We start from the raw sequence: 23,643 nt of genomic DNA, 5'->3' as shown, positions 1-23,643 counted from the left end.
GCACATTGTAATTTCAGCTAATGAAATGATTCATTTGGATGTATATAACGTATCTTAATGAAAGAACTGTACCTTATCATAACCTGCCCAAAACTATTAACCCCTATTACTCCATTGTTTATGTTTTTGTTGTCATATGATATTGAACTTTCTAAACAAATGCTTCAGGTGTTGTTGATCTCCTGGAATCATTTCTTGAGCACTACGGATATTATCATGGACATCAAGATGCATTTGCTCCAGTGGCATTGTTTAGCGTGTTTTTCTTGGTGGCCCGCTCTTTGACAGACAGAGCATATTTAAACAATGTGACAACAAAAACAGAGCGTCAGAATAACCTTAGTAGTAGAGTTTTTCTCTAACTACCATGTGAGACTTGCCTAGTTAAATAAAAAAAATACATTTTTTTTTTTGTGGCGTTATCTGTCTGACCTATCAAGATAGCTAGCTATCTACATTAGCAAGCGTAGATCTGTTGCTTTTAATACAACACTCACATTCTCAAGACAAGCTGGTGCTGGAAAGCAATTTAGTGAATTGAAGCTCCCAACAAATAACCCGTTTAACGCAAAGAGATTTTACAAGTCAAAAATAACAATAATGCTCATCTTGTTGTATCCACTTGTAAATTGTCCTTATTCTTCTTGCGGCATGCGTGGAGCGACGTATTCCATGACTCGGCAATCGACATTTTCTTACAAAACACTACTGCCTGAACCGGGTCCTGGCGCCCCCTGGCTCACACGCATGTTCAAATATAATGTTACGCAATCTCATATATGGCCAGTAGATGACAGTATATGCAAAGACATCATACCTCACACAAACATGCCATCAACGCTGGGTCTCGTCATAGCCTACAGACAGGAATAGGCCAACAGTATGCAGTCAGTCAATATACGACTATCTTAGCTACAGAAAAATAAGATGGATAAGAAAATACATTTGATAATTCATATCAAAAGGAGTAGAATTTTCAATGCATTACAAATCATATTGTATTTGTCACATGCATTGTAAACAACAGGTGCAGAAAAACAGTTAAATGTTTACTTATGCCCCCCCCAACAATTAATTGAGAAAGAAATAGAGAAATAATAGAAAAGTAATAGCATGTAATAATAAAAGTAATAATAAATAGATAATTAGTAGCGATAACTTCGCTATATACGGTCGTGGGCAAAAGTTTTGAGAATGACACAAATATACATTTTCTGCTGCTGCTAAATCTGCTGCCTCAGTTTGTATGATGGCAATTTGCATATACTCCAGAATGTTATAAAGAGTGATCAGATGAATTGCAATTAATTGCAAAGTCCCTCTTTGCCTTGCCAATGAACTGAATTCCCCCAAAAACATTTCCACTGCATTTCAGCCCTGTCACAAAAGGACCAGCTGACATCATGTCAGTGATTCTCTCGTTAACACAGGTGTGAGTGTTGACGAGGACAAGGCTGGAGATCACTCTGTCATGCTGATTGAGTTCGAATAACAGACTGGAAGCTTCAAAAGGAAGGTGGTGCTTGGAATCATTGTTCTTCCTCTGTCAAACATGGTTACTTGCTTTGCACAAAAAAGTGCTTCACAGGCAAGTATATTGCTGCCAGTAAGATTGCACCTAAATCAACCATTTATCGGATCATCAAGAACTTCAAGGAGAGTGGTTCAATTGTTGTGAAGAAGGCTTCAGGGCGACCAAGAAAGTCCAGCAAGCGCCAGGATGGTCTCCTAAAGTTGATTCAGCTGCGGGATCGGGGCACCACCAGTACAGAGCTTGCTCAGGAATGGCAGCAGGCAGGTGTGAGTGCATCTGCACGCACAGTGAGGCGAAGACTTTTGCAGGATGGCCTGGTGTCAAGAAGGGCAGCAATGAATCCACTTCTCTCCAGGAAAAACATCAGGGACAGACTGATACTCTGCAAAAGGTACAGGGATTGGACTGCTGAGGACTGGGGTAAAGTCATTTTCTCTGATGAATCCCTTTTCCGATTGTTTGGGGCATCCGGAAAAAAGCTTGTCCGGAGAAGACAAGGTGAGCGCTACCATCAGTCTTGTGTCATGCCAACAGTAAAGCATCCTGAGACCATTCATGTGTGGGGTTGCTTCTCAGTCAAGGGAGTGGGCTCACTCACAATTTTGCTTAAGAACACAGCCATGACTAAAGAATGGTATCAACACATCCTTTGAGAGCAACTTCTCCATACCATCCAGGAACAGTATGGTGACGAACAATGCCTTTTCCAGCACCTTACAAATAAGGCAAAAGTGATAACTAAGTGGCTCGGGGAACAAAACATCAATATTTTGGGTCCATGGCCAGGAAACTCCCCAGACCTTAATCCCATTGAGAACTTGTGGTCAATCCTCAAGAGGCGAGTTTACAAACAAAACCCCACAAATTCTGACAAACTCCAAGCATTGATGATGCAAGAATGGGCTGCCATCAGTCAGGATTTGGCCCAGAAGTTAATTGACAGCATGCCAGGGCGGATTGCAGAGGTCTTGAAAAAGAAGGGTCAACACTGCAAATATTGACTCTTTGCATCAACTTCATTTAATTGTCAATAAAAGCCTTTGACACTTATGAAATGCTTGTAATTATACTTCAGTATTCCATAGTGACATCTGACAAAAATATCTAAAGACACTGAAGCAGCAAACTTTGTGGAAATTAATATTTGTGTCATTCTCAAAACTTTTGGCCACGACTGTACACAGTGTACTAAACTCAGCAAAAAGAGAAACGTCCCTTTTTCAGGAACCTGTCTTTCTAAAGATAATTTGTAAAAATCCAGATAACTTCACAGATCTTCATTGTAAAGGGTTTAAACACGGTTTCCCATGCTTGTTCAATGAACCATAAACAATTAATGAACATGCACCTGTGGAACGGTTGTTAAGACACTAACAGCTTGACCAGGTTGCAGTTGTAAATGAGAACTTGTTCTCAACTGGCCTACCTGGTTAAATAAAGGTGAAATTAAAAATGTAATAAAAAAGGAGATGCACTGCATAAAACAAATTTATTTCACCTTTATTTAACCAGGTAGGCCAGTTGAGAACAAGTTCTCATTTACAACTGCGACCTGGCCAAGACAAAGCAAAGCAGTACGACAAAAACAACACAGAGTTACACATGGGATAAACAAACGTACAGTCAATAACACAATAGAAAAATCTGTAATTGTTTATGGTTCATTGAACAAGCATGGGAAACAGTGTTTAAATCCTTTACAATGAATGTCTGTGAAGTTATTTGGATTTTTACGAAATATCTATGAAAGACAGGGTCCTGAAAAAGGGACATTTCTTTTTTTGCTGAGATTAGTTGTGGCCATATTTGCCAAATGGAGGGCGGGGGAGAGATTTGTATGTGTTTTTGTGTGTGATGTAAAGGTTATCTAGAGTTTTTTCACCTTTTTTCCCCCCCATGGTCATGTATATAGATGACATCCTGATCTACTCAGCTACCCTGAAGGATCACATCACTCATGTTCAAGCAGTACTGGAACGCCTCCTGGCTAACCCCCTTTTTCTTTTTTTCTTTTTTCCCCCATGGCTAACCACCTGTTTGTCAAGCCAGAGAAGTGCCAATTTCATCAGAAGGCTGTCTCTTTCTTAGGCTACCAAGTCAGCCCGCAGGGAGTGAGGATGGATGACAAGAATCTAGATGCTGTCAGGTCATGGACTTTTCTTCACAAGGTTCGACTTCTCGCTGAACTATCGCCAGGTTAAAAAACCACCAACGCCAATGCTCTCTCCCGTCTACGATTTGGGAGACAGTCCTGTCCAGAATGCACCTATTATCCCATCCTCCCGAGATGTGGCGCCTGTGGTCTGGGACATAGATGTGAACATTCGCCAGGCTCAGGAGAGGGAGTCCACACCCACTAACTGTCCTCCTGAGCGCCTCCAAGTTCCCACAGGGATAAGGGACCGGCTGCTGACCTGGGCACACACAGCTGTCGTAACTGGACATCCAGGTATTTCTCGCACTACCCAATCCATCTCTGAGAAGTACTGCTGGCCCACCTTGGCGCAGGACGTCACTCATTACGTCAACTCCTGTTCCGTATGTGCCCAAACCAAATCCCCCCGGAAGGCTCCAGCATGGAAACTCCTTCCCCTTCCCGTGCCTCAGCATCCCTGGTCCCATCTATCCATTGACTTTGTTACTGATCTCCCCTCTGACGGTTTCACCACCATTTTGGTGGTTGTGGATAGATTTTCTAAATCCTGTCGTTTAATCCCTCTTTCTGGTCTCCCTACTGCACTCCAGGTTGCTGAGGCACTATTCCAGCAGGTCTTCAGGCATTATGGCCTTCCGTAGGACATCGTCTCCGACCGTGGCCCCAATTCACATCACGTGTATGGAGAGCCTTCATGGAGAAGCTCGGGTTCACGGCCAGCATCACTTCCAGGTATAGACCTCAGTCCAATGGGCAGGTGGAGAAGATGTACCAAGAGCTGGGGAGGTTCCTGATGAGTCACTGTTAGGACCGGCAGGGAGAGTGGGCTCGATTCCTTTCGGCGGAGTACGCCCAGAACTCGCTATGTCAGTCCTCCACTGGGTTGACCCCCTTCCAGTGTGTTCTGGGTTTTCAGCCGTCCCTGGCTCCGTGGACCCCGGGCCAGACCGAAGCTCCTGGGGTTGATGAGTGGTTCAGGTGCGCAAAAGAAGTGTGGAGCGATGCTCACGTGAGACTCCAGCGCGCTGTCCACCATCAAAAGGAGCTGGCAGACCGGCACTGCAGTGAGACCCCTGTGTACCACCCTGTGGATCATGTCTGGCTTTCTACCAAGAACCTCCCACTCTGCCTGCCCTGTAAGAAGCTGATCCCCCGGTTTGTGGGTCCGTTCAAGGTTCTCCAGAGGGTCAATGAGGTGACGTATAGGTTACAGCTTCCCAGTGACTACCATATTTCACCTTCTTTTCATATCTCCCTTCTCAGGTCGGTGGTTCCTGGTTCCCTAGCTGCTGCTGTCCTCCACGACACCCCTCCACCCGCCTGGACATTGAAGGAGGTCCGGCCTATGCCGTCAGATCTCTACTGGACTCCCAACGTCGTGGGGGTCGGCTCCAGTATCTGGTGGACTGGGAGAGGTATGGCCCAGAGGAGCGGTGTTCCCAACATCATCTCTGATTTCCACCTTCGCCGTCCGGACCGGCCCGCTCCTCGTCCTCGGCGCCATCCCTCTGGCTAGCTCTGTCCTGCGGCTGGTGCCTCGCGTTGGGGGGGGGGGGGGGGGGGGTACTGTCCTGTGTACTCCCGCTCCTCCCCGCCGGCGTTCGACTCGCCGGTATACTAACCATTGGTCCTGGGTAAAACGGCAGTTATCCATTGCAGCGCCATTCTTTCAATCACATGTCCATAATACAGCTGTGGTATATATGTAAAAGAAATCTACATCTGTAACAGCGGTTTCAATTAAATACATAGGTTAATATGTTGGAGAGGTCGGAATATCTTTCAAACCAATTCAACTAGCATCCACACGATACCTGAAGCACGCAACCTTGCAAGCAATAAAATCTGTACAGATTTAGCTAATAATCTGAATGAAACTCTGATTGGGAAACATAGGCCAACATTTCATATCTTTCATGTCTCTGCTGTTGTATTGCGATGCTGCTGGCGGCAGAGAAGTCAGGCGCAGGAGAGCAGAAACTGATTTACAACGGTGGTGTTTAATATCCATAAACCACCGTCAACAGAATAATACAATAAATGGATCAAACAAAACCCGGTAAATACCAGCATATCGTGCACAAGCACTACAACAAACAATTACGGACAAGGACATGGGGGAAACAGAGGGTTAAATACACAACATGTAATTGATGGAATTGGAACCAGGTGTGATGGAAGACAAGACAAAACCAATGGACAATGAACAGTGGATCGGCGATTGCTTGAAGGTCGGTGACGTCGACCGCCGAACGCCGGCCGAACGAGAGGGACCAACTTCGGCGGAAGTCGTGACAGCTGTGCAAAAATGAACATTGTTGTTGTTCAGAGACACCTCACTCTAAACATTAGAAATGAATTATTTACATACATTATTGACTGTCACATTAGTTGGCTCTGAGAGCAAGGCATGAAGTGGCACAAACTGTGCGGTGTTCTGCGCCAGCTAATATCATGCAGCGGAGAAGCTGGATGTTCCATTGGGACCAGAATATAAACAAATGCATAGAGGGGGCCCGGAGCTCCGTCAATCAGCTGGTGTACGCATTTCTCGGTGACAGGGTACACAATCCGCCACCCTGCCATTAAGCAGTGTGTTCCTGGGTGTAACGTAGAAAGAAAAAAAGGATGGTATTACAAAAAGAAGAATCTCAATGACATGTATTGCTAAAATAAAGGTTTAAGGAAATACAGGCAAGCACCACATTACTACAAGACAAAACAGCTCACTTAAACAGACCTGATGGTCTACTTTCATGTAATAATTTTTTGGGGGAAAATGTAGTGGAATTGGATAATTTCTTAGTGTGGTGTGTGAAGAATCCATTTGTATGAGGTACAAGTCACATTATTGTGAATTAGGCAGTTTTTTGTATTTAATAACCTTATAGTTTGGGTTATGATGATAGGGTAAGAAAGTTGTACTAAGCTCATGAGGCATTATATTCAATTAGCTGGGTATATATCATTAATTGAAATGACAAATCAAATGAAGTGCAGGACATCTTCTAGATTGTGGCTTTAGCAAAATTCCTTAAAATAAACTTAACATATAGGTATAAACAAAATCCTTGAAAGCATTTTGACATATAAGTAACAAACTATTAACGAGAATCATTAAAAGCAATTTTATATGGAAGTAACACGTTATTAAAGTAAAGTAACATTTTCTAAGAAATATTAAAATCCTTTTTCTCAAGTGGAGCTATTTTTAACGAGTGGACCTATCAAAACTTACTCAATATCAATGCTTTATGTCTAAAAAACAAACAGTGTACATTCATATGGGCAAACTCCTAAGACAAAGTCCCTGTTCAGGTTGTTTTTGGAAATACTTAAAAGGATTAGTATATGTATTTTTTGCCCTAAGGTATAGCTGCTCTACACAATTACATTAGCTTTGTTACATGCAGAAAAATACTAGCCAGAAGCTACTGAAAGTTTAAAAAACAACCCAAATGTGGACCGTAAACCTATTTGGATCATTTGAGGAAGTGAAAAAACGGATTAAAATGTTAGTCTTCTTTATTCTTCACTATCCTCTCTCTCTTCCCTTTATTCACTCTCCTCTTCCACTCTGCTGTTCTGCTGGCAAGCGTCTTGGCTGCAGACCTCATGTTCTGCAGGGAAGCCTGGTAACCTCTCCTGCTCTTCAGGGAAGCCTGGTCTCTTCTCCTGGTCTTAAGGTTCACAGTGATCACAGCAAAGTCCATCCCCAGCAGAGCACAGGCCAGCAGTGAAGAGTACACAGCATAGATCGTGGAGTCGATACCAAACGGGGTATCTCTACCCTTCAATCAAGAGGGTTGTAGTTATTGATAAACAGACCATGTTCTTCTGGTCAGAGATGAGAGCACACCATTATCCTCACTGTCCTCCGGTGAGGATTAAGTATATGGATTAAGTATATTCTTAAGTATATTCTTAATCCATATCTTACTTAGATGTACGTGTATTTTGGGTATGAAATACATTCATTCTGCCCTCCAAATCTTCAGGGAATTGTTTATACTTATCCATACATCTTGTTTCCAGAATAACATTGCCCACCTTTGTAGTCTTTCTCTACCACTCCACCCTGTTCTATTCTGGGACATCAGCTGCATGTAAGGGCAACCTCGCCTCAAAACTCTTTGAGGGGCTCAGACTTAGGGCACACCATTAGACCATATGGTATGATGACTCTTGATGGCGGCTTCTTCTGGCAATCATAAAACCCTGAGTGGTTGAGCGTCAGTGATGGGATGACCAGGGAGTCATTTCCTGACAATTGTCCATCAGTATGATGTCTGCTTCCCTTGATGACTGAGGATTCTCCCCCCACCATGTCTTTGTCCCATTGGGGTCAGGGTTGAAACAGGGAAGCACAGCCTTCTCTCCCATATTATGCTGACTTAACACTGACTCATACAGTAGATCGCTAAGATGGTCTGACTGTAAACACAACGCTGTCCCTCCACTACCAGGCATTAAATGTGAAGTTGGTCATATGGAGAGAGGATCCGTTGTCAGCCAGCAGCACCCGGCCCCTTACTTCCTCCATGAAGGGCTTTGCGGATTCGTTCACGTCCCAAAAGTGCTTGCGGACCCATCTGACTGTAAAGTTACCATCTCCCCCAAGAGTCCCCACACTGCAGGTCTACTTTCCCTCTCAAATGAGCATACATATAAACTGATGACACAGCTACAGTACTGCAGACACTGAGGTTGATGCTTTGCTGGAGTTTCACCTTGCCAGCTGTCCAGCACTATGCACTGTATAGTCCAGTGTCTGACGAGAGGTTCTGAATCAAGACAGTTGAAATGTTATGAATCAATTTCAGTTTCAGTCGATCCCTTAATTCGGCATTCAGTGTGGAATTTTCAGGTGAAGTTTCAGAAGAGTTTCATAAAAGCAGGCTCTCTTCAGATTCGGATTTAAAGATCAAACAGTAGTCCATTCCCACATTGAGATGATGGCGCCGACGGAGATGGCAGCATCGCAACTAGCTCTTAAGCAATTCTGCAGTATGTTGTTTGTTTATGTACTATTTTTCTTACGTTATTATCTCAGGAATTGTTTTGTGTCATTACATACAGTCAGGAAGAACTATTGGATATTAGAGCAACGGAAACTCACCAGAACTTCCAGCATTACGACCAGGATTACGACTTCCCTGGACCGGATCCTTTGTTTGCTCTCCGCAGAGCAATTTAACTTATTCCATAGGCTGATCCAAAATGACGAAGACGGAGAAGAGGTACTCGAGGCGGTCTTCTAGTCCTACTTAGGAAGCGTGCACACCACCCACCGCTCCCAAGTACTTTACTCGCTAATGTCCAATCTCTGGATAATAAAATTGATGAGCTCAAGTCAAGAGTTGCTTTCCAGGGATTGTAACATACTCTGCTGCACGGAAACATGGCTCTCTCTCGAGATATACTGTCTGAATCTGTAAAGTTAGTTGGGTTTTCAGTACATCGCGCCGACAGGAACAAACATCTCTCCGGGAAGCAGAAGGGTGGAGGGATATGTTTTATGATCAACGACTTATGGTGTAACTGTGATAACATACAGGAATTCAAGTCCTTCTGTTCACCCGACCTAGAATATCTCACAATCAAATGCCAACCGTACTATCTCCCAGATATCATTTTTGTCAATAATAGCCACAGCGTTCTACAGTATATTCTTAATCAATGTAATACATCAGATTCCTTATGTTAACAAAGACTTGCTAAAGTACCAAAAATCATGTACCTCGTGTTTTTCTGATTTCTAGGAAGATTTTAACCCAAAAATGTATCCAAGTTTTCACCGTCATTGTAAAGCCCTGCTAGTTACTCTGTTGCTTTGACAAAGTCATTTCTGAAGATTATTATTTATTTTAGGTGATTAGTGATTAAATTAAAGATCAACCCTGTTACGTGAATTGAACTCTTCTTTTAATATAGCAAAAACATTGATATTCTTTTTAAAAAATATATATCTTATGCCTTGACGTTGCAATACTTGTGACCCTGTGATGTTGAGCCCAAAATCTACTAATTTCTTCCTGTGAAATGCTGAGTGCCTGATCCAGACCGATTTACAATACGTGTTTTCGTGCATTCCCATTACCTAAGAGCATAATTTAGCAGATGCTCTCATCCAGACCGATTTACAATACGTGGGTGTGCAGGCTTATGTTCATGCACATCACTAACACACCTGATTCAGGAATTGAACAGGAAGTGAACTAAGCAAAGTCTTCTCTCTGGACCATAAAACAAAAGCAGGTGTGTTACTGCAGGTCTGGACCTAAAGCCTGCACACCCAGTAGCCCAGGAGTGAAATCCTAAAATTGTATAGAATAATTGTAATAATTTACAATAGAAAAGAGTAACCTTATATTTTGGGTTATGATAGGATGAGACAGATGTAATAGATTCATGAGGCATTTAGTAGTAGTTATATTCTCCAAGAATCAATGGGTACTGTTGCAGAGCACTAGGTTAGGTCCATAAGGTGTCAACAATTTACTGTTAGTGGTGTTGGATATTGGGGGGAAAAAGTAAATGCAATGTGGTATAGAACAACACATGATATTACATTTATTGGCAGTTTTACGCTTTTTAAGAAGATACCTGCAATTAGATATTTCTGTTGTGTAAGTATGCTTTATATTCTACAGAATGCAGCAGGCCTAATCCTGGATATCGCAGTATATCGACTTTTTCATGATGAGAGCCACTCTTTAAGCCCTATAGCCTATCACCAGTATCCTGCTTTCAATTCAGCCCGAGGGACAAAGGAGACCAGAGATGGAATGAAAAGGCAGCTGTCACATCTGAGCTGCTTAAAAAGAAGGGGAATAAAAGAACCTTTAAAAAAACTGAGACTATAGTCCTATGTCCATCGCCGTGCAGCATGCGCACATAAGTAGGAATCGAAAAGGGAAATCTTATCATTTGGCCCCGCTCACATAAGGTCTAGAGAGTGGCTTATCTGCTTCATCTCTCCGGTCTTTTGTGTGAGTGGAAATGGGCCCTCTGTCAGTCAGCTACCGCTCACACGTCTCCTTTGTCCCCAGTGAATTCGATGGCTGCCATGGCCTGTCTGTCACAATGTGCGTCCAAAATGTCAACTTATGGGCTCTGGTCAAAAGAAGTGCACTACATAGGCAATAAGGTGCCATTTGGGACACAGCCTCACGGGCGCTCATATCTCCCGTTCATTGTGGGGCTTGGCTCAACCTCCACTATGCAGCACAGCAGGACCGTAAGGCCCCTTTTAGGTACATATTTTATTTATTTCATTCTTCTCCCTTTTCTTTTTCCTTCTCCATGTCTTTGTTTTCCATCTGAACTGAAGTGGGTTAACTGACTGACACAGTTTGATGGGTAGAGTGAGAGAAGGATAGGGGGCGTATCAATCTAAAGCTTTGGCACAGAGATAAAATGGTAGGCCTATATTCTTGCACTTTGGAGCATGGAAAAATGTTCCATTCAGATCTTAACAGAGACCAAGGGGATACCGGTTCATAAACCCATTCAGCTTCGTGGTATATCTTTCTTAGGAGGGGAGGGTTGTTTTGTTTTCAGCTCATATCCTCAGTTGAATCACACAATGAGATTGTGATATTAACACCTTTTGGTTGTCCTAATTGTACACAGTTTGTGTCGATGTTCCATCCTCATGACATAAAAAAATGCGGATGTCAAATTTCAGAATCCCAGAACGAGCAGGACATCATGTTTAGCACCACAAAGGCCGCAGGCTTTTATAAATCTACCCAGAAAATATGGGGAAATCATTTTCTACTTCTACTGTATCTTTGAATAAGTAGGAGAGCACGCCAAAGGTTGTCATTCTTCATATTTTCTGGAACTCCCCCGAAGAGACAAGCCAGCCTGCCAATATCAACTCTCTGTAAGATCATAATAAACAACACTGCCTTGACAAACCAACTTTGATAATGTCGGTTTCCACCGTGAGGGTAATCTTTTATCTCGTTTTAAACACAATATCCTGCCTAAAATTCTTAAAGTATTAGTTAATATTTCTTTTGGACAGGAGAGAAAGGGAATAATAGGAATAGTGTTTCACAGGAAGTGGGTGGGAACGTGAATCGTAGACACGGGTACATGAGGGCTGTAGGTATGGCACTAACCACTATACCACAGCCTTTAGGTAGTCAATACACTTTACACACATGTGAAGTGGTTTAGAAGGACATGTTGTTGGTCCCTGTAAGCACGGTCCTCTTAATGAGGAGTGGGAGAGGAAGGGAAAGGAGGAGAGAGGAGAGGAAGAAAGAGGAGGGGTGAAAATAGGAGACGGAAGAGGAGGAGAAGAGGAAAGGATGGGGTGAAGAGGGGAGAAGATCTCTCTCGCTCAGTCAGGCTGTCACTGGACCTTTAACACACTCCTCAAGAGAGAGTGGGAGACAGCGAGAGAGAGAAAGAGGAAGAGAGAGATAGAAGGGGGAGTTGGAGAGAGAGATTTGAATACACAAAGAGCCAGAAAGGGAGATATGAAGAGAGAGTGGAAGGGGAGAGAGAGATAGTGCCAAAGTTAAGATAAGCTTAATGAACACGTCAGTGAGCGTGGCTGTGAGAGAGACAAAAAAAAGAGAGGTAGCTTGAACGAGTGATCCATTAACTCCACTGTAAATGAGATGGTGGGTAGCACAGTAAGGTAGTATGCCATGGACTTCTTCTTGACAAGCAGCAGCTTTCGTACATCTTTACTCATTTGATTACCATGACTACCATGCTATAGTGCGTTTTGGTCACTAGGGGCAGTCTCGTATCATAGCTAGAGTGACTCCGAGGCTTTCAGTAACCAAGGGTCTGAAAGCATTGGCAACTGGCAAAGGAAAGAACGTGTTATTTTACTGTAGAAAACAGAAGCCAGTTCCGACTCCTCTGTCAGAATAACAGCCTGTCTGTCTGCCTGCCAATGACCTGCTATGCGCCTATAGTTTTTAATACTTTCTGAAGGCACTGTATTCTGTTGGTAGTAATTCTGGTGGGATGTCCCTTTTAATAATAATACAGTGATACTCCTACACTGGAACTAATTGAACATAAACGTTTTGAATACAATGTTATATGACAAGCAGCAGTGGTCACTATACTGTATTGTTGACAGTCATCTTGGGTGTTCCTGTTAGTCAGCATTTCTCCTTTGCCAAGATAATCCATCCACCTGACAGGTGTGGCATATCAAGAAGCTGTTTAAACAGCATGATCATTACACAGTTGCACCTTGTGCTGAGGACAATAAAATGCCAAATGTGCAGTTTTTTCACACAACACAATGCCACAGATGCCTCACATTTTGAGGGAGCGTGCAATTGGCATGCTAACTGCAGGAATTCCCACCAGAGCTGTTGCCAGAAAACTGAATGTTAGTTTTTCTACCATAACCCAACTCTGGTTTTAGAGAATTTGGCAGTACATCCAACCGGCCTCACAACTGCAGACCACGTGTAACCACGCCAGCCCAGGACCTCCACATCCGGCTTCTTCACCTACGGGATGGTTTGAGACCAGCCACCCCAACAGCTGATGAAACTGTGGGTTTGCACCACCAAAGAATTCCTGCACAAACTGTCAGAAACCATCTCAGAGAAGCTCATCTACGTTCTTGTCGTCCTCACCAGGGTCTTGACCTTACTGCAGTTCGGCGTCGTAACCGACTTCAGTTGGCAAATGCTCACCTTCGATGGACACTGGCACGCTGGAGAAGTGCTCTTCACGGATGAATCAAGGATTAAACTGTACTAGGCAGATGGCAGACAGCATGTATGGTGTTGTGTGCACGAGCGGTTTGCTGATGTCAACGTTGTGAACAGAGTGCCCCATGGTGGCGTTATGGTATGGGCAGGCATAAGCTAGGGACAACGAACACAGTTGCATTTTATCGATGGCAATTTGAATGCACAGAGATACCGTGACAAAATCCTGAGGCCCATTGTCGTGTCATTCATCTGCCATCACCTCATGTTTCAGCAGGCCCCATGTCGAAAGGATCTGTACATAATTCCTGGAAGCTGAAAAGGTCCCAGTTATTCCATGACCTGCATACTCACCAGACATGTCACCCATTAAGCATTTTTAGGATGCTCTGGATCGACGTGTACGACAGCATGTTCCAGTTCCCCGCCAATATCCAGCAACTTCGCATTGCCCTTGAAGAGGAATCGGACAACATTCCACAGGCCACAATCAACAGCCTGATCAACTTTATTCGAAGGAGATGTGCATGAGACAAAGGTCGGTCAGACCAGATACTGACCGGGTTTTTGATCCTCATCCCTACATTTTTTAAGGTATCTGTGACCAACAGATGCATATCTGTATTCCCAGTCACGTGAAATCCATCGATTAGGGACTAATAAATGTATTTCAATTGACTGATTGACTTATAAGAGCTGTAATTGTAAAATCTTTGAAATGGTTGCTTGTTGAGTTTATATTTTTGTTCAGTGTATATGTATAGGCTGCAGCGTCTTGATGATCACATTAGTGGCCTCTCCCATCCCTCTGTCAAGAAGGCTAACATGTGAGCTAGCATAGCACATTGCTACAGAGTCTGACTTCGCCTTGACGTACTGGGTCACCTTTGGACATTACTTTCATTTCTATCATCATGCACTTTTACAGATACAGCCTACATCTGGTAACAGTTCAGAATATAATAATATATGCCATTTAGTGGATGCTTTTATCCAAAGAAATTTACAGAGGCGCCTGCGTACATTTTCACGTGAGGGAATTTAACGCACAATGCTGACATTGAAGAGTCATGCTCTACCAACTGAGACACACAGTTCAGTGTCCCCAAAGTGACCAGCGGGTCTCCTACGGGTTCTATGCATTTATAGTCCCAATCATAGCAACTACAGTATGAATAATGATCTATAAGAAGTATAGGATTTGTTAAAATAAGTGTAAGAGTTGTGATCTGGCACTTGGAAGAGGGGTATCTTCGTTCCGCAAGAGTGGGTCCTACTCCCGGTCTGACAGGTGGCTGGAGAAACTGCCTGAGAGTACAGTTGACGTCGGAAGTTTACATACACTTAGGTTGGAGTCATTCAAACTCGTTTTTCAACCACTCCACAAATTTCTTGTTAACAAACTATAGTTTTGGCAAGTCGGTTAGGACATCTACTTTGTGCATGACACAAGTAATCTTTCCAACAATTGTTTACAGACAGATTATTTCACTTATAATTCACTGTATCACAATTCCAGTGGGTCAGAAGTTTACATACGCTAAGTTGACTGTGCCTTTAAACAGCTTGGAAAATTCCAGAAAATTATGTCATGGCTTTAGAAGCTTCTGATAGGCTAATTGACATCATTTGAGTCAATTGGAGGTGTACCTTTGGATGTATTTCAAGGCCTACCTTCAAACTCAGTGCCTCGTTGCTTGACATCATGGGAAAATCAAAAGAAATCACCCAAGACCTCAGAAAAAAAATGGTAGTCTGGTTCATCCTTGGGAGAAATGTCCAAACACCTGAAGGTACCATGATCATCTGTACAAACAATAGTACACAAGTATAAACACCATGGGACCATGCAGCCTTCATACCACTCAGGAAGGGACGCATTCTGTCTTCTAGAGATGAATGTACTTTGGTGCGAAAAGTGCAAATCCATCCCAGAACAACAGCAAAGGACCTTGTGACAATGCTGGAGGAAACAGGTACAAAAGTATCTACGTATATCCACAGTAAAACGAGTCCTATTTCGAAATAACCTGAAAGGCCGCTCAGCAAGGAAGAAGCCACTGCTCCAAAACTGCCATAAAAAAGCCAGACCACGGTTTGCAACTGCACATGGGGACAAAGATTGTGCTTTTTGGAGAAATGTCCTCTGGTCTGATGAAACAAAAATAGAACTGTTTGGCCATACTGACCATCGTTATGTTAGGAGGAAAAAGGGGGAAGCTTGCAAGCCGAGGAACACCATCCCAACCGTGAAGCACGGGGGTGGCAGCATCATGTTGTGGGGGTACTTTGCTGCAGGAGGGACTGGTGCACTTCACAAAATAGATGGCATCATGAGGCAGGAAAATTATGTGGATATATTGAAGCAACATCTCAAGACATCAATCAGGAAGTTAAAGCTTGGTCGCAAATGGGTCTTCCAAATGGACAATGACCCCAAGCATACTTCCAAAGTTGTGGCTTAAGGACAACAAAGTCAAGGTGGCCATCACAAATCCCTGACCTCAATCCCATAGAACATTTGTGGGCAGAACTGAAAAAGTGTGTGCGAGCAAGGACGCCTACAAACCTGACTCAGTTACACCAGCTCTGTCAGGAGGAATGGGCCAAAATTCACCCAACTTATTGTGGGATGCTTGTGGAAGGCTACCCAAAACGTTTGACCCAAGTTTAAATTATTTAAGGCAATGCTACCAAATACTAATTGAGTGTATGTAAACTTCTGACCCACTGGGAATGTGATGAAAGAAATAAAAGCTGAAATAAATGATTCTCTCTACTATTATTCTGACATTTCACATTCTTAAAATGAAGTGGTGATCCTAACTGACATAAGAGTGAATTTGTACTGGGATTAAGTGTCAGGAATTGTGAAAAACTGAGTTTAAATGTATTTGGCTAAGGTGTATGCAAACTTCCGACTTCAACTGTAAGTGTAAAACATTTAGTTACATATATTGTTTGTTTTTGTATGTTTTTTGGGATAAAGACAGAGGCGAAAGAAAGATAGAGAGATTGCTGAAAGAGCAGTGGGCTGGATTTAAACCCATGCTGGCAGACCGCTAGGCCACCTCAGGCCACCTAAGCGTCAAAAAAGAGCTACTCCCTCTGCCTCGGGGCAGGCCGTGACAGATAATGCATTTATGCATTACCGAGAGGGGATAGCCATCCATCATGTTGGTGTGTGATCGTTTGCAGGCAATGCGATCCTCCTCTGGGTGTCTGTCTGTGGGGTTGGTGGGGATGGGGAGGCCTTGGGTAGTGCAGATGGATATTAGACAGACAGGCAGGTGTATGTGTGTCAGTGTGTGTAGGCAGACACGCCAGGTCAGAGCATCTGGAGACAAGGGGTTCTCACTCTGTCAAACAGGGCCGGTTATTTATTTGGTTTGGGGTATGGGAATTCAGGAAACATCTACTTTTTTATGAATAACGGTGTGTCCGGCCAGCATGTTCCCCTGCCAATATGTTTCATGTTATGGTACCACACAAACATACATTGAACCACGCAAGTACATGTACACATACACACAATCACGCAGTACATACATGATGTCACACGCACAGGCATGCACACACACTCTTATCTGCCCATACTCTTTCTTACAAACATTGAATGCAGCAGATTTCATGAGTCATATTCGTAGGGCAAATTTTTTTATGGTACATCTTTTATGGAGTTTTCGACAACGTCGCCCAGACTCAGCCCAGCAGGGAGCCAGTGTCTTGAGTAGAGTGAAGCTGAGTTTCTTTCCTAGTCTGGCGTACAGTGGGGAATGATCTGTTGTTTCCACTACTATGTGAAAATCACCTTGAATAGCTCAAAGAGCCATTGATGTTTTACACAAATATGCACGTATTTAACTCAGCCGTTACAATTTGTGTATTCAAAGAGTAGGAACATCTGGAAAAAATATCACTCCGTAGCTGAATTTTTTGTGTGCTAATGTTGAATGCCAGATGGGCCATTTCTGCGCACACATTTCTTCTTTAAACGTGATACTGAATGTTACGTTTGACTCACCACTGACCTCTGTTCTTATGTTCTTTTGTTCATAGTAAATCACGTTGTGTCCCTTTTTGCCTGCTGTACAACTGCATTCATTTTAACAGCCATTGTTGTTTCTACAAGTACAGGTTGGACGGCTCCCATTCAAAATACAGAGCTCAGGATAGCACTAAATGTGCACGAATGCATACACGTGTGTGCGCAAATACACATGCACACACATACAGCCCCCCCCCCCCCCCCCCCCCCACATACAACTCCCACTCAAACACACACGTGTGAAGTCTGTGTTGCCTCCCCAAGTTTGTTTGCAGGACAGGCCAGGCAGGTGTTGGCGAGCTCCAAGGGTCCCTCCACTGGGCATTCACACAAATAAGCCTAGGGGGACGCCTTTTTATACAATTTAAAAAATAAAGACTGGATATTGATGCATTACGTGGTATTTGGGGAGATATATTTTGCCCGGCGACTCTGGGGTGTTTGTTGTTTCGTGTAGTGTATTTATGGAAAGTGCAGTGCTGCCTCTTAGTGTGCGGTCTATTCATGAGAGGAAGGCCTTTTGTGAGGCTTGCTTATCCTACAGAGAACTGTTTACAGCTCGTGTCCCACTGTCCCAGTGCTGTTTTGTCTTTGTCCCAAATGGCACCCTATTCCCTACACTCTTAGAAAAAAAAGAGTGTAGGGTTCTTCGGCTGTACCCATGGAAAAACCCTTTTTGGTTCCATGTAGAACCCTCTGTGGAAATGGTTCTACATTGAACCTAAAAGGGTTCTACCTGAAACAGAAAAGGGTTCTTCAAAGGGTTCTCCTATGGGGACAGCCAAAGTACACTTTTAGGTTCTAGATATCACTTATTTTTTGTATTTTTTTGTATATAGCGCACTTTTATACTAGGGCCAATATTGAATAGGGTGCCATTTGGTATTTAGACTGCCTCTGAGGCACTGCAAAAGAAAATATTGAGAGACACTGATAACAGCATTGGGCCCTATTTCCTATCAATTCTATTTTACTGTAGGTATGACAAAAATTAAACAAGACCTTATCACAAACAGACCTTTCCTTTGTCTTCTCTCTCCGTTACCTTCATCCCCAGCTAATCTTTTCATCCTTGCAACATCTTCTAGCTATGTTAAACCCCCTCCTCTCTCAGTGTGTGCGTGCGCTTGTACGTACTTGTGTGTGTGTGTACGGAGTCTCACCACACTGTGCCTAGAGATTCCTATCTCCTTACTGGGCATTACATCTTCTCGCTAAAACAATACCATGCAGGAACATTCCCGGGATTTGCAAAGATAACTTCTACATTCCATATGTCTTCCACAAATTCCTCATGAACACTTCCATATCATCATTCATAAGTGATTGAAAGAGGTTCTGATTTGGGTGCACGTGTGTGTATGCTTACCTGTGCGAGTGCACGTGTGTGTGCATGCTTCCATGTGTGTGTGTGTGTGTGTGTGTACCTGAGTGTGTTTAAGTTCAGGTGTGCGCATGTAGGAGGCAGTGGTTTGAATGATGCTAAACTGAATCTGAGCAGCTAACTGGGGTTGTACATCTCCCCTGGGTGCTGTTACTTAGAGCAGCACAGAATCAGTCAGAGAGAGAGGGGGGGGGGGGGGGAAGAGCTGAGAGGGGTATCATCACAGTCATTACATAAAGTCCACATGCCGGGTATATGCCCATGTGGACAAATGTGTGTGTGTTTATGTGTGCGCACGCATGCAGGCTCGCAGACACACACTGTCAAGGTCTGGGAACATGCCTCCTACAAGGCATGGGAACATACCTCCTACAAGGCATGGGAACATGCCTCCTACAAGGCATGGGAACGTACTGTCAACAAAACCTCTGCTCACTCAGTGAAAATGAACAGAATAAACCATCAGTCAACATTAAAAGAGTACATAAATTAAACGTACCCATACCAGCCCCTATATACTGCAAACAAATACTACACATACAGTACATTAGTCACCCAAGCTTCGCACTCTAAAAATTATTAAACAGTTGGAATATGAATAGATTGGCTAAATAATGTAGTTTGGGTAAATCATTTATTGAAGAAGAGTGAATTCAGATGCAGATTATTTATGGGCAAACTTTGTAGGCTCAAAGGCTTTTTTTTCAGAAACAAAATTGTCAATTTTTCCCGAAACAGATTGAAGTGCCTTTGAATGGAGTCTGAAATGAAAGAGAAGTCATTTGAGAAAAAGTATGAGAATGCCATTTGAATTATTATCCGCAAAACAAAAGGCAAACATCTGCCTGACACATAATAAAAACAAAAGAAAGCTCTTGAGAACAATCGGCTGAATGATGGGCCTCAAGTTGCGTTCAGTGCATTCCGTTGTTTAGGGCTGACTCATTTCTATTGAAAGTAAAGGATTTTCATTTTGACATACTGTATTTCATATTGAAAATCAGCAATGAAGTATGTCAGTTTGTTTTTCACCCAGATTCATATTGACTCACTCCCTATTGACTCAGGCCCACAGAATTATACCTACGGAGGAGCGGGTTCTATGAAAGAACTTTGAATGTCTTTGAACTTCAGAGAGTTGGCTTAACATTGGACTACCTAGCTAGCTAGCAAGCTTGTGTGAGCATAACGGTACCAGAATTAAAATAAAAACACAACATTTCGTTATTTTCCAGTTTTCGGTTCTGTTCGCTGAATCGGTTCCAACCCCTGATTTGAATACGGATCTTAGAAAGTTCTTTTTGTATTGCCTGCAGTCAAATAATGACAGGGCTGTATCTAGAACTACATGATGAAGATAGAAGTATAATGAATAGAGTACACACAATCTCCTATATTATTCCAATCTATCTGACAGTCATATTTGATGTCACGACTTCCGCCGAAGTCGGTCCCTCTCCTTGTTCGGGCGGCGTACGGCGGTCGACGTCACCGGCCTTCTAGCCATTGCCGATCCACTTTTCATTTTCCATTTGTTTTGTCTTTGTCATACACACCTGGTTTCAATCCCCCAAACATGTCCGACTGCTAAAACAAAAAGAAGAAAAAAAAGGCTTTTATTGAAACTTTATTTAACTAGGCAAGTCAGTTAAGAACAAATTCTTATTTACAATGACGGCCTACCCAAGCCAAACCCTTCCCTAACCCGGACGACGCTGGGCCAATTGTGCGCCGCCCTATGGGACTCCCGATCAAGACCGGTTGTTATACAGCCCGGTATCGAACCAGGGTCTGTAGTGATGCCTCTAGCACTGAGATGCAGTGCCTTAGACCGCTGTGCCACTCGGGAGCTAAAAACAGTGGGGTGGACACGGGGATTGAACCGCTGTCTCTAGTGGGCCGATTTGCTATTCGTTAACATACTGCTTGTTGTGTCTCCTGTTTAATGCCCATTCAATTGACAGCAACTGGGCTCTATTGTCCTCGGTCCAAGTGTTCTCCTCTCTCATTCTCTCGCCAGACAAATGACCGAGGGTGTTTGAGACTGTTGTAGACAGGCAGCGTTCAGGAGAGCTTAAGCGTTGCAGTGTTGAAGTATTGTGGAGTTGACTTTCTCTGCCCTGTGTAATTAGGTAGCAGTTATTGACTCTGAAAGGCTCATCAAATAGATGCAGTCAGAGAGAGAGACAGTGACAGAGAGAGTGAGATCTTGTGAAATAAGCCCTACTGTGGAAGAGGAGGGTTCCACTGTCCTCCTCTCATCATGGTCATAAAATCAAACAAACCACAGCACTTTGGGTGAAACAGGACTTGGAACATTGACTTTTAAGTTTCCTTACCAACTCCTTTGGGACATAATGGAAGTTTCAAGGGAGGGTATCAGGGGAGGTTCTTTCTTGTCAGTGTGTTTCAATGGTTATCCAAGTGCTGATGTAGGATCAGTTTTGTATTTTCGATCATGATGAATTAGATTACATGGACATGGGGGGACCTGATTCTAGATTAGCACTCCTACTCTGAAACGCTTTATGAAAAAAAGTTGGTTAATCTCCAGTATTGTGGAGAAAATTTGCCATGGAACATGCACTTGAAATCACTCATGACTCCATTCTGTGGGCACCAAACTTGTTATCTCTGAAGTGCCTTGTGAAAGGCTATCACTATAAGATCGTATTTTATAGCTAGTCATGTCAATAATAGAATAAGCTTTCAAATGTTGCCCACCTGACCCAGATTGCTGTTTTTGGATTGCATAAACAACAGTAATTGTGCCACCATGCTTCACCGTAGGGATGGTGCTAGGTTTCCTCCAGACATGATGCTTGGCATTCAGGCCGAAGAGTTCAATCATGATTTAATCAAACCAGAGAATCTTGTTTCTCATGATGAGAGTCTTTTGGTGCCTTTTGGCAAACTCCAAGGGGGCTGTCATGTGCCTTTTACTGAGGAGTGGCTTCCGTCTGGCCACTCTACCATAAAGGCCTGATTGGTGGAGTGCTGCAGAGATGGTTGTCCTTCTGGAAGGTTCTACCATCTCCACAGAGGAACTTTAGAGCACTGTCATTGTGTGACCATTGGGTGACCATTGGGTTCTTAGTCACCTCCCTGACCAAGACCCTTCTCCCCCGATTGCTCAGTTTGGCCGGGCGAACGGCTGTATGAAGAGTCTTTGTGGTTCCAAACTTCTTCCATTTAAGAATAATGGAGGCCAATGTGTTCTTGGGGACTTTAAATGCTGCAGACATTTTTCAGTACCCTTCCCCAGATCTGTGCCTCGACACAATCCTGACGTTACACTCTTGTCATTTTCTCAACCAATTTCATGAGGTAGTCAACTGGAATGCATTTCAATTAACAGGTGTGCCTTTTAAAAGTTAATTTGTGGAATTTGGAATTGTGGAAACTTTTGAGCCAATCAGTTGTGTTGTGTTGTGACATGGTAGGGGTGGTATACAGAATATAGCCCTATTTGGAAAAAGACCAAGTCCATATTATGGCAAGAAATGCTCAAATAAGCAAAGAGAAACGATAGTCCATCATTACTTTAAGACATGAAGGTCAGTCAATGCGGAAAATTTCAATAACTTTGAACGTTTCTTCAAGTGGGGCGGCAGGAAGCCTAGTGGTTAGAACGTTGGACTAGTAACTGAAAGGTTGCCAAATCAAATCCCCGAGCTGACAAGGTCAAAATCTGTCATTCTGCCCCTGAACAAGGCAGTTAACCCACTGTTCCTAGGCCGTCATTGAAAATAAGAATTTGTTTTTAACTGACTTGCCTAGTGAAATAAATGTTTAAAAAAATAAAATAAAAGTGTAGTCGCGAAACCAAAAGTGTAGTCGCGAAACCACCCAGAGTTACCTCTGCTGCAGAGGATAAGTTCATTAGAGTTAAATGCACCTTAAATTGCAGGCCAAATAAATGCTTCAGAGTTCAAGTAACAGACACATCTCAACATCAACTGTTCAGAGGGGACTGTGTGAATCAGTTCTTCATGGTTGAATTGCTGCAAAGAAACCACTACTATAGGACACCAATAATAAGAAAATACTTGATTGGGCCAAGAAACACGAGCAATGGACATTAGACCGGTGGAAATCTGTCCTTTGGTCTGATGAGTCCAAATTTGAGATTTTTGGTTCCAACCACTGTGTCTTTGTGAGACGCAGAGTAGATGAACGGATGATCTCCACATGTGTGGTTCCCACCATGAAGCATGGAGGTGGAGGTGTGATGGTGTGTGGGGTTCTTTGCTGGTGACACTGTCTGTTATTTATTTAGAATTCAAGGCACACTTAACCAGCATGGCTACCACAGCATTCTGCAGCGATATGCCATCCCATCTGGTTTGCGCTTAGTGGGACTATCATTCGTTTTTCAACAGGACAATGACCCAACACACCTCCAGGCTGTGTAAGGGCTATTTGACCAAGAAGGAGAGTGATGGAGTGCTGCATCAAATGACCTGGCCTCCACAATCACATGACCTCAAACCAATTGAGATGGTTTGGGATGAGTTGGATCGGAGAGTGAAGGAAAAGCAGCCAACAAGTGCTCAGTACATGTGGGAACTCCTTCAAGACTGTTGGAAAAGCATTCCTGGTGAAGCTGGTTGAGAGAATGCCAAGAATGTGCAAAGCTGTCATGAAGGCAAAGGGTGGCTACTTTGAAGAATCTCAAAGATAAAATATATTTTGATTTGTTTAACACTTTTTTGGTTCCTACATGATTCCATATGTGTTATTTCATAGTTTTGATGTCTTCACTATTATTCTACAATGTAAAAAATAGTAAAAATATAGAAAAACCCTTGAATGAGT

The 23,643-nt window shown here is 43.1% G+C and overlaps 1 protein-coding gene across 1 annotated transcript in view; it reads right to left on the bottom strand.

Annotated features, from left to right (window-relative positions):
• LOC120033690 (ATP-binding cassette sub-family B member 6, mitochondrial-like) overlaps window positions 1-683 on the bottom strand; it is a 29,004-nt gene extending 28,321 nt beyond the window's left edge. The window contains exon 1 of the mRNA XM_038980126.1: window positions 498-683. The gene's annotated coding sequence lies outside the window, so the exon portion shown is untranslated. The remainder of the gene's footprint in view (window positions 1-497) is intronic.
• Window positions 684-23,643: the final 22,960 nt, after the last annotated feature.

This window comes from Salvelinus namaycush, chromosome 40, assembly GCF_016432855.1.
Source record: "Salvelinus namaycush isolate Seneca chromosome 40, SaNama_1.0, whole genome shotgun sequence".
NCBI classification, from domain to species: Eukaryota; Metazoa; Chordata; class Actinopteri; order Salmoniformes; family Salmonidae; genus Salvelinus; species Salvelinus namaycush.
Note: the sequence above shows the minus strand (reverse complement) of the source record. Positions and strands in the feature narration are given on the sequence as shown.